This window comes from Anas platyrhynchos, chromosome 29 (genome assembly GCF_047663525.1).
Source record: "Anas platyrhynchos isolate ZD024472 breed Pekin duck chromosome 29, IASCAAS_PekinDuck_T2T, whole genome shotgun sequence".
NCBI lineage: Eukaryota > Metazoa > Chordata > Aves > Anseriformes > Anatidae > Anas > Anas platyrhynchos.
This window is the reverse complement of record NC_092615.1, coordinates 7665980-7677035: the sequence shown is the minus strand read 5'-3', so window position 1 is coordinate 7677035 and position 11056 is coordinate 7665980.

The following is an 11056-nucleotide window of genomic DNA, read 5'->3' as shown; positions in this document are numbered from 1 at the left end:
TAGCATTCCCTCCTCCCACAGTTTGTTCTTCCCCCCAAGACTTAGACACCACCCAGAAAAAGAAGAATAATAATACTAATAAAATAAAATAAAATAATACTAATAAAATAAAATAAAATAAAATAAAATAAAATAAAATAAAATAAAATAAAATAAAATAAAATAAAATAAAATAAAATAAAATAAAATAAAATAAAATAAAATAGTCAAAAGCCATCAGGAAGGCAGTGGTGCAGACTGTGGAGAGCCTGGGTTCAAATCCTTCTTCTGTGAGGCTCTGAACCTATATCCCACCACAATCTCTCTGCTAATGTATGGCAGGGAAAGGAGGAAGAAAGAACGTATCTCCTGCACTTTCCATTTATTGTTGACTGACAATTCTGTAGAGTTATAAAGCCTCAATCAGTGAGATACAGGGTTCTTCTCACACTGTCTCACTGTGCCCTAAGCGGAACAGCTCTCATTTAATAGATGCTTCACCACAAAATCATGAGTCATCTGCAGTTTTGAACTTTTCTGGGATCAAGTCCCTTCAGATGGTTGAGGAATCTGCTCCAGCACCTATGTAAACTGGTGCTCTACTAAGCTAGTGAGTGAACAAGAGAGAAATCCTCTGCTAGATGACTTGACAAATTGGGTCTGAAAATAGTGTTGAGGCAGAATAGTCCATGATTTTTGCCTTGGGTGCACAGAGGGATTGGGTGTTGTAGACTTCTTTTATTCTTCATTAAGATAAACATTTTCAAAAATGTGCTTGTTCAACCTTGCTCCCACTGTGTGCATGGGAGGGAGATAACTGAAAGTGGGGAGCGTTGCTTGGATCCTGCAAGTGGCTGAGGTCCAGTGGGGTTGGAGGCTTTCTTCCTCCTTTTGGAAATGCAAAGCAACCCTGCACCTCCCCTGCACTTGCAGAAGGATCGTGACAGCCCAAAGCACAGCGGCTTTGTAATTGCTGCATACACTTCGATCGGATTTACGTGGCAAGGGTTTGGTAGCAGGGGCCTGCAGGGATGGCGTCTGTGAGAACAATCCAGACAACAGCCAGCTCCAGATAGCTCCAAAAGGGCCCCGGCGCTTGCCAGAGCTGAGCCAATAAGCGATGTTGTTTGCACCTCTGGGAGAGCAGATGTAAGCAGGGGGAAATACTGCTGCACAACAGAAGCTGGAAGAGCAAGGAGTGAGAAGCAGCCCTGCAGCCCCCAAGGTGAGTGCAGCAGGAGGCAGGAGGTGCTCCAGGCTCACAGCAGCAGTTCCCCTGCGGGCTGTGCAGGGAGAGGCCCCTGGTGGAGCAGGCTGTCCCCCTGCACCCATGGGTCCCACATGGAGCAGATCTCCACGCTGCTGCCCCCCTGTGGGTGGAGGAGCCCCCGGTGGAGCAGGTGGCTGTGGCCTGGAGGAGGCTGCGGCCTGTGGAGAGCCCCCGCAGGAGCAGGCCCCGGGCCGCAGCTGCAGCCATGGAGAGGAGCCCCCGCAGGAGCAGGGGGGCTGGGGGGAGCTGCCGCCCAGCCGTGGGGGACCCGTGCTGGAGCAGTTTGCTCCTGGGGGATGGATGGATGGATGGAGCCCGTGGGACGGAGCCGTGTGGGAGCAGTGCTTGAGGAGCTGCTGCCTGTGGGCAGCCCGTGTGGGATCAGCTGGGGAAGGACGGCATCCCATGGGAGGGACCCCACGGGGAGCAGGGGCAGGGAGGGACCCTGAGGGTCACTCTGCTGAGTCTGCTTTGCCCGTCACGATACTTGTTGAGCCATCGCCCTGTCCTTATCTCAGCCCTGGAGCCCTTTGCATCGTATTTTCTCCCCCTTTCCCTTTGAGGAGGGGGAGTGAGAGAGCGGCCGTGGTGGAACTCGGCTGCCCACCCGCTTTGAACCACCGCAGTTGCAAAGTCCTGGGAAAGATTTCTTTCAAGAAATTAAACAAGGTGTTTAACAAAGAAATGCAGAGTTTCCTTTTGAAGGCTTCCTGGAGAATTGGGCTTCTTTCCTATTCCCAGCTCAGAGGAAGGGAATTGTTGATTTCACCTTCTTTTTTCTGACATGGAAATCAAAGGTGAACTGCTCTACAAGGACGGGCAACGTCTCAGAATCAAGCTCTTTTGCTCTGTAGTCCTTTCTCAAGGAAAAGATTGATCACACACCTTCCACAGATGTAGGGGAGCAGAGAACAATTTGGGAACTACTCTAATTCAAGTCAGTTTGGGCATAGTGGTACTTCCCTAGCTGTTTCTGAGACAGACGCATTAGCAACAGAGAGTGTTGTGCCGTCACTGGGAGGCGCCTGCGGTGATGACTTCAGAAACAGAACTGAATTGTGTCACCACAGCACTTCGGCAACAGCTGCCTCTGTGCACGTTTAGCTGGGAGGCACAGAGAAGGGTGCTGGATGCGATGAAACCACGTGAGGATTTGTGGATCTCCCCTTGAGGTGCACAGAGAGGGACCATGCCCTTCTGTAAGTGTTTTGATGCTTGGCTGCGGAAAAAAATGTGGTTTTGTTGTGAATGCTTCATTGTAGTATTCTGTAGTTTGTGTCAAGTCCTTACAGAAGCCTCAAGGTTGGTACTTTGCTCAATGATGGAGCTGCACAGAGTGAGAACAGACCCAATGTACGGGTGAGGGCCTCTGCACGTTCTCTTCTTCCTACAGACGATCAACAAATAAGGGGAGACAGAGAAGAGTGTGCTGTGGTCCTCCCATAGACCGCAAGTACTAAAGCATAAACAAGAGGCTTAAGAGTCCCCCTGTCATGTTAAAATTAAGAACAGCAATGGACTTCCTCACACGGGCTGGCCTGTCGACTAGTGTCTCAGGCTGTGGCGTATGAAGATGCACTCCATCTGCTTTCAGGGTAGCAATGGCAGTGGGCAAGCTGCCTGACCTTAACATTTGTCATTTCATTTCTCACCTGAGTTTTGGTGGTTCTCCATGGTTCATTCATGGACTAGAAAAAAAAAAAAAAAAAAAAAAAAAAAAAAAATTTAGATCAAAATAAAAGGATAAAAGGATTTCCTTTCCATTAATTACATGTTCTTAACTTAACTAAAAAAAGTGAACTGTGATGAAAATAAAAGGATTTCCTTTCCATTAATTACATATTCTTACCTTTGTAACAGATTTGGTTATTGACTTAGAAGGCAAATATCTGGCCAGACTGCAAGACTTGTGCTCGCAGCGTGGGACAGCTCTCGTAAAAGTGATTCAGGGCAGTTTCTGGAAAACAAGACATCAGATCTCCCAAACAGATTTTTTTGTGCTAATGTAGGAAGGGTGAGTAAGTGTAAAGGTAAGAGCCCAGATACCGTAAGAAGCAGAAAGTGTGAAGGAAACTTCCTTCTGGCTGATACAGCTCCATATCTAGTTGTCAAGTATGAAGAGAGCAGTGCTAAGTTTCTTGGGGAGAGGTAAAAAAGAAGAGGCTGGGAGATTGTAAAAGGAAAAAGTGGGATTCCCTATTTCAGGAAATCCTAGGAACTGGAAATAGAGATTGGAAGAGTGCTTTAAGCCAAGACAGACATGTTTTAAAACTAAAACCTAGGAGTTGAATGAACCAAGAAATGAATCCCTTTTGATTATGCAGTTGTGTCCAGTGTTATCTTGGGAAATATGGTTTCCACATAAAACGTATCTGGGGCTTGAAGTTCTCCTAAGGCCCTTCTCTGTGTATTCCCTACTGTTTGGTAAGCGCTGAGGTCACACTGCAGACAGCAGCACGTCCTCTCCCCACTACTTAGCTGTCTGTTCTCACAACACGTCTAGGAACAGAATGGCTTGGACACAACTGCGCCTAGGACTGAGTTCATTCAAGCTGCTGGACGAGGTAAAAGCTCTGGACAAGCGAAGGGGAGGGAGGGATGGGTGGACATACAATATGATCACTTTAATCTCATTTCTCTAAGAATCCTGGCTGAGAAAACAAAACAAAACAGAATCAAAAAGAACAGAACAGAACAAATGAAGCAAGCAGCTAGCTTGCTGGAGACATTGTCTAGGAAGCAGTGAAAACACTTGCAAACAAAAACACGTCAAAGGACTAACTCTTTGAGCTTAATTCTAATCCAACAGCATAACCTCAAAGTCCTGTTTCTGTTCGTAACAGGCTGGTCCAGTAACATGTCCCATTGGATGACTTTGCAGCATAGATGTCAGGAATGCAGCTTGGGATCCCCTCCTTCTACTCAGAGTTCACTTTGAAGGGATGAGCAAGTAATTCTTCCTGGGTTGACGGAAATCTAAAGTCTGTTTTCTAACACTCTTGCAGATGCTTCTCTGTCCATCGGCCTGTCCTGCCAACTCTGGTGTGAGTGTGAAGTTGTGGCAAGAGGGATTTCCCATTCCTATTTGACCTGATGGACACCAGCTTTCCTCGGAAATGGCTGATGTTGCTGAGGAGGCAGCAGTATCAAAGCCCTTGCTGATGAAGGTATAACCAGCTGGGGAGGCTTTGGCATTTCTGCACAACGCTGCTCCCTGACTGTCACTCCAGACTCAGATTCGGAAAGAAGCAAAGCAAGCTAGAGGAAAACTGGATGTCCTGGTAATTTTCTTTTTCTTTTATTTCTTCATTCTTCACTTGTAAGAAAATCTAAATCTTAACCCTTTGTTTGAAAACACGGCTTTACGGAAATGCTTATGGATGTGCTCCTTCACCTTGTGTGGAACCTGCTTCACCTCGCTTCAGCTATAGGACACCTATGCTCCAATTTATGCTTCCCATGATAAAGCGGTGTTCTTTCGGTGTTCTTTTCTGTGATGCTTGCAGGCGAGGTTGAAAAGAGTTGTCAGTAGGATTCTTCGTTTCCTTTGCAGTATCCAAAGCTCCGTATTACCGTGGATCTTCTCCTCTGATCTGGAAAGCTTCACAGGCCAAAAGAGAATTGAGATGAAGAAGGAAATAGAGAATGCTGACCAATATTGCCAAGTACCACCCGTAAGTTTTGTGAAAGAATCCGGTGCATTTCTGTAGTGGTAGAAAGTTCATAAAATCATCGTCGTGCACTTGAAGGCAAGCAATGCTGTAAAAATGAAGAATGCAAGGCCCTGCTTAAGGACAATCTTCAGGCTGCTTCTAGATCAACAGCTTATTTGCTTCTTCCACAACCTCATCTCCGCTTGCTTAGAAGTTGTGAAGGTCGGAAGCACACTCCGTCTTTTTCATCCCCTCTGTGTATCTTTTCCCTGACAGCAACTTCTGTCTTGGCTCTTCACATCCAGCCAGAGCAGTTGCTTTGCCTCCGCAACCTGCAGGCTGACCTCTCGTGTGTACCTGTGCTGGACTGAGGGTAATGCTTGTAACGCACACAGATGCTGCATTCACTGTGACTTTTAGAAAAGAGAGCAAGAAGCTAACCTGCACAGCAGACTCTTAGGTTTCTGTATCTCTCTCTCTCTCTCTCTCTCTCTCTCTCTCTATCTGCATATATATTTCAGTACTTATTTACTTCTTTAAAGATACCTTAAATAGAATAGATACTTTAAGAAAGCTTACTTGTTCTTCCCCTTTCCTTGTTTTTAACGTTTGCTTTTCTAACCAATCCTTAATGTTACAACATGGGATTGATGCAGTACTCAGTCCTTAGAAGTTCTCAAAGCACATCAGTGATTTCTCTATTTCTCAACCTTTCCATCTTCATTGAGATCTCTCATCTGAATTTAGGTATGAGGTGAAGAAGAACACTGCAAGCAGCTGAAGCCGTATCAGACACATGCTTCTGCTAGGAAGTCATTCCGAGTGATTCCACGGTGTACTTTAGACAGGTTTGCTCTGGTCCTCTGGACTCAGCATCCCCAAGGGATATTTCAAAGCTCTCGGAAGGACCCGTCATTATCTCTGACACTGCAGCCTCCAGTAGGAAGGGGTAGATATTCCTTGCCCTTGTGCAAAGGAACTACTCAGTTAGCTGTTTCTAACCCAAATCTCGTTGTTGTCTTCTATTGACAGACACCACCCGGCTAGCCAAGCTAAACCACTGAAAATGGAAGGAGTGGGACATCTTGCAAAGCCTGCTGCTGCTTCTAAGCAGAAGTGCGCTGTAGGTGGGGACACAGCAAGAGGAAACGTCCAGGCCACGGTGGAACTGCAAGGCACCTGTCTGAGCCACACAACGAAGTCAGCGATTCCCAGTTGGAGACTGTTGCTCGACCAGTGACACAGCAGCTGGAGCGCTTCTGGTTGCTGCTGATGGGTTCCCGTGAATCAGCCAGGGATAGGAGCTATGAGAACGACTGAAGCGATTTGAAGTTACCCGAAAGAAAGAAGAGAGGAGAGAAGAAGACAAGAGGGGAGGGAAGGGGAGAGAATAAAAGGAAGGGAGGGGAGGGGAGGGGAGGGCAGGGGGAGGTTAGGATAGGATAGGATAGGATAGGATAGGATAGGATAGGATAGGATAGGATAGGATAGGATAGGATAGGATAGGATAGGATAGGATAGGATAGGATAGGATAGGATAGGGTAGGGTAGGGTAGGGTAGGGTACGGTAGGGTACGGTAGGGTAGGGTACGGTAGGGTAGGGTAGCATAGCATAGTGTAGCGTGTTAGAGGGGAGGGGAGCATAGGAGAGTATAGGGTAGTTTAGGGGATCGGAGTTTAGGGGAGTGTAGGGTAGGATACGGGAGGGGAGTGTAGGAGAGTGTAGGGGAGGGGGGCATAGGGTAATGTAGGGTAGTGTAGCGAACGGGAGTTTAGGGTAGGATAGGGGAGGGGAGTGTAGGAGTGTGTAGGGTAGTATAGGGGAGGGGAGTGTAGCAGAGTATAGGGACAGGGAGCATAGGGGAGGGGGTGTAGGGGAGGGGAGGAGACGGGAGGGGAGGGGAGAGGATGGGGGGGAGGGGAGGGGAGGCAAAAGTGGGGAGAGGAGGCAAAAGAGGGTAAAGAAGGGGAGGGGAGCGGAGGGGAGGGGAGGGGAGGGGAGGGGAGGGGAGGGGAGGGGAGGGGAGGGGAGGGGAGGGGAGGGGAGGGGAGGGGAGTGCTACCATAAATAAAATTGCCAAATACATGACATTTTGGATCTGGAGCCAAATCTTTGTGTACATGTCCTCTCCGTAGCCCCACGTGCTGACCACCCACCCGAATCTATCATACTGTTGGTCAGAAAGAACAGGGAGCATAGGGGAGGGCAGGGGAGTGGAGGGAAGGGAAAAGAGGGGATGGGAGGGGTGGGGAGCGCTACCATCAATAAAATTGCCAAATACGATGAAGGAGCAGCAGAGCCTGCAACCTCCAGTCCCCAGCATCCTCCAACCACCCCCCACTGCTCCGTGGGAAATAGATAGAAGAATCAAGACTGAGGTTTAACCTGGGATGGAGGTAGTGTGGCGAGGTGGTTTTCTGTTTGGTTGGTTGGTTGGTTGGTTGGTTGGTTTTAAAGTTTTTAAATTCTCACTGTCCTACTTTGTGATCAGTTGGCAATAAATTCAATTACTCTTCCCCAAGCCAAGTCTGTTTTGTCCATGAAGCCATCTTCCAGTCCTGAAATAAGAAAGGAAACAGACCTGCAAGCAACTGTTACACAAGTGCAGGAAGAGTGACAAAGGAGGGTTTTGAGGCATGAAGTTACTGCAAGGATGCTCTGCTCTTTCCTCACTTCAGTATGAAAAGCACGGCACTAGTGGGTGGTCTGTGGTGGTAGTTGTTTTTTTGTTGTTTGTTTGTTGTTTTGTCAGCTCCACCCCACAGTATTTTGCTTGTTCTACTTGTTTTGGTGTGCCCCCATTCCCTCCCTCAAGGTAAAACATCCCTAGGGGCCATAACTTGCTGTTAGCAAACAAGATCTTGCAAAAGAGTGAAGTTAACATGGCACCACCTGCACTGGTGTATAAATAGTTCAAATATTTTCCCTCACTTTCCTGTAACTTTCCTGTAAATTGCTGGTCAGGAGATAACAAGTGGAGAAATTTAGGATAAGAGAGAGAAAGTTGTGTTTCCTATTGCCCTGGAGTTTCTGTTGGTCTGGCCACGGAAATGGAGTACTCAAAATCCTCAGGACACTCAGTTTATACCAGATTTATCCTAAAACTGCAGTATTTCTAGGCCCTTGGGATTCTTATCAATTAAAACATACTTTTTCACGCACAGAAGATGCAAAAAAGTGCGTCTACTGCAGTATGCAGACAGAGCCAGTCCTGTCTCTTGATTCCTTCTGCCTTCTGCCTGAAGAGCAGCAGACAATCGAGTTCTTGTCTTCAGTAGCTACGGCCTTAACCAACTGTGCAGTCTGTCCATTCATACACAGAGGAGGAAAAATAGCGTGGAATAACTCCTCTCCTTTGTGCTAACAGAGGAGGGTACAGCTTCCTCACTCCAACCCCACCGAGGCAAACCAGTCAGCAGTGCACGCCAGAGCCTCTGTCTCTTCCCCGTCTCATGATGTGCAGCTGGATCACTCTCCCTTCTATCCCCAGGATCGCTTTCAGCACAGTCACAGAAGGGTCAGACTCACAGCTTTAGGAGCCATCAGAAGAGGCTTTCACTCTTCTGCCACCACACCCCCTATACACATGCAATTTCACACATGCAAAGAGACACCATGGATTGGGGAGTTGCACAGAGAGGAGACCACACCCGTTTGCCTGCCTGCAGTTTGACACCAGTAGGGAGGTAATTCCCGTCAGGAGTTTCCATAGAGATGACAGAATATGGCCCTAGGGTCCTGCTGCTTCTTTCAGCCCTAATTCTTCAAATCCATAGGAACGGAAGAAACCTTCCCAGCCAAGTGCTGCATATCTTGAAGGTTGGAGAACCCACAGCCTTCTGCTTCATTTCATTTTAAAGATCAATCCCAATGTCACTCCCATAGAAGTAGTGGAAGCCATCTGGCTGGCTTGGCTTTCTCTCCAAAGAAGACCAAATGAGAGTTGGTCACGGGTGAGGATGAGCCCTGACAGTTCCTGCATTTTGGTTCTCCTGCAGCCCACAAAGCTCTCACTGCCTTGCCTGAATTTGAACCCCTTTGGAACCAAATCTACAGATTATCTCTGTAAATCCAAAACAGCACTTATTCACCATGTGAACAACAAATGCCTGGGATGGTTAACAGCACTTAGGTGCAAAAAAGAGCCCCCGCAGGAGCAGGCCCCGGGCCGCAGCTGCAGCCATGGAGAGGAGCCCACGGGGAGCAGGGGCAGAGAGGGACCTTGGAGGAGGGAACTGTATCCTCTTTTTTCATCGGTGCTGAGATTGAGGATCAGGATTTCGTGGTAGGAATTTGTTTAGATGAACCAATTTACCTCCATATGGGTTTTGTATGTTTGTTTCACCTTGTCTTGCAGGACCATCTTGGCTGGGTCTGCAGTGTTGTGCAAAAGTGAAGTTTTTCACAATAAAGAGCAGCTTTTTTTTTCGGGGAAAAGGCTGAGGTGGCCTTCATCAGAGTCTTGTGACCTGAAAATGCAGAAAATGGGTGCATGGCTGGCTGGATGGGTGGGTGGGAGTTGGGAATTCAGCCTTGGGATCAGAACTGGGACGTTGTTGGGATAGGAAATGATCAGTGGGATGGGAAGTGATGATGGGGATAGGAACTCATTGGGATGGGAAAAATGGGTTTTATTTTTATTGCATTCAATCCACTTTCTTGACTGTGTTGTACAGTATGGCGTTGTTTTATTACTATAAAATTATGATGATTATTATTTAATCTTATTAATTAAACAATTTTTATACGTTATTATATTATAAATTATAAATATTAATATTTATTATATTGTTTTTATTCCTTTTCTACCCTATTAAACTCTCTTTATCCCAGTGCACTGCTTTGGACTTTAGTTTTCCTTCCGAGTCGTTGTGGATTCACTCCGGATGGGGGGACATTAGTGAACGCCTGTGTGCTTCAGATCCAAGGTCACCTTTGCCCTCAACTCAAGATACATGTTTGCATCTATTGTCGTGAAACAATGTTAACAACATCAACAAAAAAGTTCCCTACTTGCTAGCAGCATCCCTACGTTTGCTGGGGTCTGCTCTGTGCATTTTGAAGACCGTTCCATGCTATTCAGCCCCTTCAGGAGGAAATGGATGGTTCTAGGAAAATGCGTCTTGACCTGATGCAAAGCTGTGACTCAGCACCCTGCAGCCCCCGCAACCCCTGGCATTTTACCTGCAGCCCCTCCAACAACTCTGATGTTCCCTTGCATCGACTTCAACCACTGCGCTGGGACCTGAGGCCCCTCAAACCCGTGTCACTCGCCCTGCAGCCCCTCCAGCCCCTGGCATGTTCCCTGCAGCACCTCGAGCCCCTGGCATGTTCCCTGCAGCCACTCCAAGCCTGGCACAGGCCCTACAGCTGGCTGCGGGGACTATCCAGAAATCTGCTCCAGAAATACAGTGATGGCAAGGAGCCCTCCACTTCATGCTTCCTTTTTTTTCTAGCTGGAAGCATTCAGAGTTGTCAACGGAATTGGTTTGGAGGAGTAGGAAAGACAGAATTGCTGGGTTTCTGCTTTCTCCCAGAAACTATCAGACCACAACATGACAGTTGTCTTTCTTTTACGTAATTTTACACCTGGATCTTTCTCACTTTTATGAGTGTGGGGTATTCCTTCTTTCTCCCTTTACCTTCCTCCCTCCCTCCCTTCCTTCCTTCCTTCCTTCCTTCCTTCCTTCCTTCCTTCCTTCCTTCCTTCCTTCCTTCCTTCCTTCCTTCCTTCCTTCCTTCCTTCCTTCCTTCCTTCCCTCCTTTCGTTCTGTCTGTCTGTCTGTCTGTCTCTCTTTCTCTCTTTCTGTCCAGCACTGATTTTATGGCTACGTGTGCATATCCACAGTGTACAGTTTTCTCCGTTCCGTTTCTTCCCTGAGTCTTGCCCCTCTTCCCTGCAACTGAACAGCATTGCCTTGATCAAGGAAGTGGCAACATGCGGCTTACACAGTAAACTGCTGAAATTACAGCTATAACCATGGAGCACAGCTGCCGATCAACACAAGACCACCAATCGCTCACATTTCTAAACTGCTCCTCACAATTCTTCCGTATGTAGGCTGTGATGCTGCTCATTTCTTAAGCACCCATCCATTTCTTCTCTTCCCAGACCCTCAAGGTGTCCTGGTCAAACCACCTCCCTTCCTCTTG